This window comes from Tupaia chinensis, unplaced genomic scaffold (assembly GCF_000334495.1).
Source record: "Tupaia chinensis unplaced genomic scaffold, TupChi_1.0 Scaffold000350_1, whole genome shotgun sequence".
NCBI classification, from domain to species: Eukaryota; Metazoa; Chordata; class Mammalia; order Scandentia; family Tupaiidae; genus Tupaia; species Tupaia belangeri.
The window spans coordinates 9242553-9247697 of NW_006159844.1; positions in this window are offsets into that span (position 1 = coordinate 9242553).

Below are 5145 nucleotides of genomic sequence, written 5' to 3' on the forward strand. Positions count from 1 at the left end.
TTGCCAAGAGAATCAATGTGCGTATTGAGCATATTAAACATTCTAAGAGCAGAGATAGCTTCCTAAAACGTGTGAAGGAAAATGACCAGAAAAAGAAAGAAGCCAAAGAGAAAGGTACCTGGGTTCAACTAAAGTGCCCGCCTGCTCCACCCAGAAAAGCACACTTTGTGAGAACCAATGGAAAGGAACCTGGGCTACTGGAACCTCTTCCCTATGAATTCATGGCATGATGGGTGTTAAAAATAAACTAATCTGTGGTCTAAAAAAAAAATAAAAAGCAACATAGAATTCAGAAAATTCCTGTCAAATGTATTTTTAACCTATAAAACCATGTATAGTTAACTTTTAGAAAATCTACTCCTTCTACTTGTGTCTATTTCATCAACTTCCTCATGATTTTGAGTTCTCAGGACCCAAGAGGTTAATAAACAAAAAAATCAGTGACTTTGCTTTGTGGAACTGGTGCATGAAGGCTTTCTAAACAATGTGCCTATTAGTATTCAATTATATAAACCTGCTTCATTATATTAATATGGCTCGAGGACAGAATATAAAGATGACTAGAGACATTAAGTGCTAGCCCAAGTTTTTTCTTCAAGAAGTAGCTCTTTGGTCAAGATAGTGGTATAGGAGAACCAGCAGTTAGCATAATGGCTATGTCGCTGGACTCCCACGTAGTCAACCGCGGTTCGCATCCCGGACCCGGTGGCTTAAAACTCACGCCGGGCGCATGTGCGTGCATGCCCAAGATCCCGAGAGGAGAATGGAGAAGGTATTGTGGCGTGACCATTCCCACCTGGGGGAATTTCTCGCTTTCTGTCTCTATGTCTCTCTCTGTCTGTCTGGTGAACACATGTGCCCTATAGAGAAAAACTCTCCAAAAAAAAAGATAGTGGGGGAACCAGCAGTTAGCGTAACGGCTATGTCGCTGGACTCCCACGTAGTCAACCGCGGTTCGCATCCCGGACCCGGTGGCTTAAAACTCACGCCGGGCGCATGTGCGTGCATGCCCAAGATCCCGAGAGGAGAATGGAGGAGAAGGGATTGCGGCGTGACCATCCCCCCGGGGGGTGATTTCTCACTTTCTGTATCTATGTCTCTCTCTGTCTGTCTGGCGAGCGCACGCGCCCTATAGCGGGGGGCAAAAAAACACAACCCAAAAAAACCCCCAAAAAAAAAACAGGAATGTAACTGGATCCACATGAGAAAGTTCAGGGTTCATATACCAGGGCCTCCATATACACACCAGGCTGTGATCCAGACTGGCTAAGTCTTGATGACATGAAGACCTGCAGGGGGTGCCTGTGCCTCCACAAGTAAAGAAACTATTTTTCCTCTCAACTGCCAGAGAATGCATGTACTCATCAGAGAGAGAGAGAAAGCACCCTCCAATGAAATATGGTCACACCACAATCCTTTCTCCTCCACTTCTCCATCATGTTGGGACTTGGGGCATACATGCACATGCATCCGGCATGTTTTTTAAGCTGCTGGGGCAGGGTTCAAACTGCAATTGGCCATGTGGAACCCAGATCCCTTAACTACCAGGCTACAAGGCCAGCTCCAAAATAAACTTTTTTTTAAGTGGCTCTTTGTTTTAATGAGATGAATGAGCTGCCAAGCTGCTAACACGTGAAAGGGGTTAGGGTATAAAAGAGGATGGTATGTACACAACATAACCTTATTCCAAATCCCTGAGAAAATATGGGCAAAAAAAATAAAATAAAATAATAGGGGACCAGCAGTTAGCGTAATGGCTATGTTGCTGAACTCCCACGTAGTCGACCGTGGTTCAAGTCCTGGACCTGGTGGCTTAAACTCACACCGGGTACGTGTCATGCGTGCCCAAGATCCCGAGAGGAGAATGGAGGAGAAGGGATTGCGGATTGGCCATCCCCCCTGGGGGAGTGATTTCTCGCTTTCTGTCTCTCTGTCTCTCTCCGTCTTTCTGGCGAGCGCACGCGCCCTGTAGCAAAAACCTCTCCAAAAAAAAAGAAAGAAAGAAAGAAAAGAAAATATGAGCAATAATTACTTACTAGTACAGTGTATATAGGTGGCACTGTAGTAGGCTCTGGGGCTTCAAGAGTGAACAAGACATAATCCTTGTCCTTAAGAGTTTAAAGGCTAGAGCAGAAAGTCTGAATTTGGCCTCGCATTATAATTATCTAGGATACTTTTTTAAAATTCCACTGTCTAGGACTTACCCAAACTAATTAAAATCTGTACAGGTGGAGGCCAGCAGATGGTGTGGTGGTTAAGGACACTGGACTTCCACATGGTTGGCCATGGTTTGAGTGCCTGACCTGGTGGCTTGCTTTCTCACTTTCCCCACACACTCTCCCCAACTCTGCCCCTCTCTGGTCAAATTAAAATAAATAAATAAATAATAAGTAAAGTTAAATAAAATAATTCTAAAAAAAAAAAATCTCTACAGGCAGGATGCAAGAATCCATTTTGTTTTGTTTTGTTTCTTACGGTTCTCAGATTAACCCTGAAGCACCGCGTGCGCACACATGCAAAACTCTATTTGGTAGGAAATAAAAGGGAGGGAAAAGGTAATTACAGTGCAAGGAAATAAAAGCCATGTTTGGAGTAAGAAGAGAATGCTCTCCAAGCCAGGCTTCACCAGTCACAAAAGTTTTCTTGCCTGAGGGACCATCTGGCTGAGTCCTGCAGACTGTGTTGGCATATTACTGAGGGCAAGAGCCCAACGGAGAGAGGAGAATGTGCCAAAGCCTGGGAAGGAGAGCACAGTGCTATAAAGCACCACTTCCTAAACATCACAACACAAATCACTTAGTGATTTTATTCAAATGATTATTCAAATTCAGTAAATCTGAAGTAGAGTTGAGATTCTGCATTTCTAATAATATCCCAAGGGATCCCATTGCTGTGAGTCCAGCACAAGACAAAGTGTGACTGGAGCAGAGGTGGAAGAAGCAAGTAGGAGCAAACCACTGGAAAGATCAGCCAGGACTGGACTCAGAGCCTTTGCTAAGGAGACGTTACCCTGAGGACATTAGGAAGTCACTGAAAGGTCTTAAGCCAGAAAGTGATAAAATGAGATTTGCATCTTAGAAAGATCACTCTGGCTGCCACAATAGTGTGAAAGTTGTCACAATCAAAACAAAGCAATTTGTGTTAACCCTGACAAACAGAGCCAGGAAGGCCATGGAGGGTTGTTTCATCACAATAGCAAGGCTGATAACAAAATCAGCTATTCAAAGGACTCTGCAGAACCGTAAACTTGCACAAAGACCCCTGCGACCTGACCCTAGGGCAACTTCTACAAAAAACATCTGCCCAGAGACTGCCCCTTAAATGTAGAACTGACAAGATATCCAAAGATAATTGTTCTAGAACAACTGGTACAATAGCTTTTCTTCTAGCCCCTCCAGCTGTGGCTTTTATCTTTTACTATTTATTTATTTACTTATTTACTTATTTATTTATTTATTTATTTAAGGTTTTGCAATAACATGCATGCGCTTGCTGGAGAGAGACAGAGACAGTAAGAGGGAAAGTGAGAAATCACTCCTGGGGGAGATAGCCAAGTCTCAATCCCTTCTCCTCCATTCTCCTTCAGGGATCTTAGGCACGCACACACACATGCCCAACGTGATTCAAGACGCCAGGTCCAGGACTCAAACCTTGGTCATCCATGTGAGAATTCAGTTCCTTAACCAGTACACTACCTGATGCTCTCTAGTTTTTGCCTATTAGCCTGCTTGAGAGGGACCAGCATGTGGCATAGTGGTTAAGGCCCTGGACTCCCACATGGTCGACCATGGTTCCAGTTCCAGGCCTGGCAGCTTTCTTTCATACCTGGTGGCTTGCTTCTCTCTCTCTCTCTCTCTCTCTCTCTCTCTCTCTCTTTCTCTCTCTCTGTCTGTCTCTGATGAGCACACATGTCCTTCAGCAAATTTAAAAATAATCATAATAATTAATAAAATTAAACAAATAGTTCTTTTAACAAAAATAAAAGCCTACTTGAGGGTTGTAAGACCTTGATGTCTATGTTTGAGACAACCTAAATTTGCTTATTCAGGTTGCATGTTGGGTATAGTCCTTAAACCTATGGCTAAATAAACTCCTTTTGCTTTAGGTACTTTGATTCAGTTTATCTTTTTAAGCTGACAACAGAGACGTCAAAACTGGAAGTGAGTGGTCACGAGGACAGTGCTAAAATAATCCAGGTCATAGATAATGCGGTCTGAAAAAGAAAGTGGAAATGGGGAAGAAAAAAGATAGAATTTTGCAAATTCTGTAGACTGAGGTAGAAGGAGAGGCTAAAGGTGAGGGTTCCTGTATCAGTTAGTGTTGTTTGTTGCAAATGGTAGATTTCATTCTGGCTGGATTAACCAAAAACTGATTTATTAAAATACATTTTTTAAATTATTTATTTATTTATTTATTTCAGTTTGATCAGAGAGGGACAGAGTGAGAGAGAGAGAGGGAACGTGAGAAAGCAAGCCTAACCACAGTCAGCCACGTGGGAGCTCAGCACTCTTAGCCACCACATCACCTGCTGGCCCCTTACTAAAATATATTAAGTAGTTCACAGAATTATTGGAATGACTGGAGAACGTACAAGGATAAGCTCCCTGGAACAACAGTTTTGTGCTGAGATCAGGACTTTGTCATTGGTGTTCTCTATTTCAGTAAATGATACCAGCTGCTGGTGCTACTGTTGCTGCCACAAAGCCCAAGATATTGGCAATTTGATTTTACTGTAACTGATAATGCCAGCAACACCTTTTCTTTCTTTTTTTTTTTTTAAAGAATCATTTGATTGGGGGACCAGCAGTTAGCATAATGGCTATGTCGCTGGACTCCCATGTAGTCAACCACGGTTCGCATCGCGGAGCCGGTGGCTTAAAAAACTCACACCGGGCACATGTGCATGCATGCCCAAGATCCCGGGAGGAGAATGGAGGAGAAGGGATTGTGGTGTGGCTTCCCCCGCCGGGGGGTGATTTCTCGCTTTCTGTCTCTCTGTCTCTCTCTGTCTGGTTGGCGAGCGCACGCGCCCTATAGCAAAAACCTCTCAAAAAAAAAAAAAAAGAATTATTTTATTTAGGGGCTGACAGGTGGCATGGAGGTTAAGGGCGGTGGACTCCCACATGGCCGACCGCGGTTTGAGTC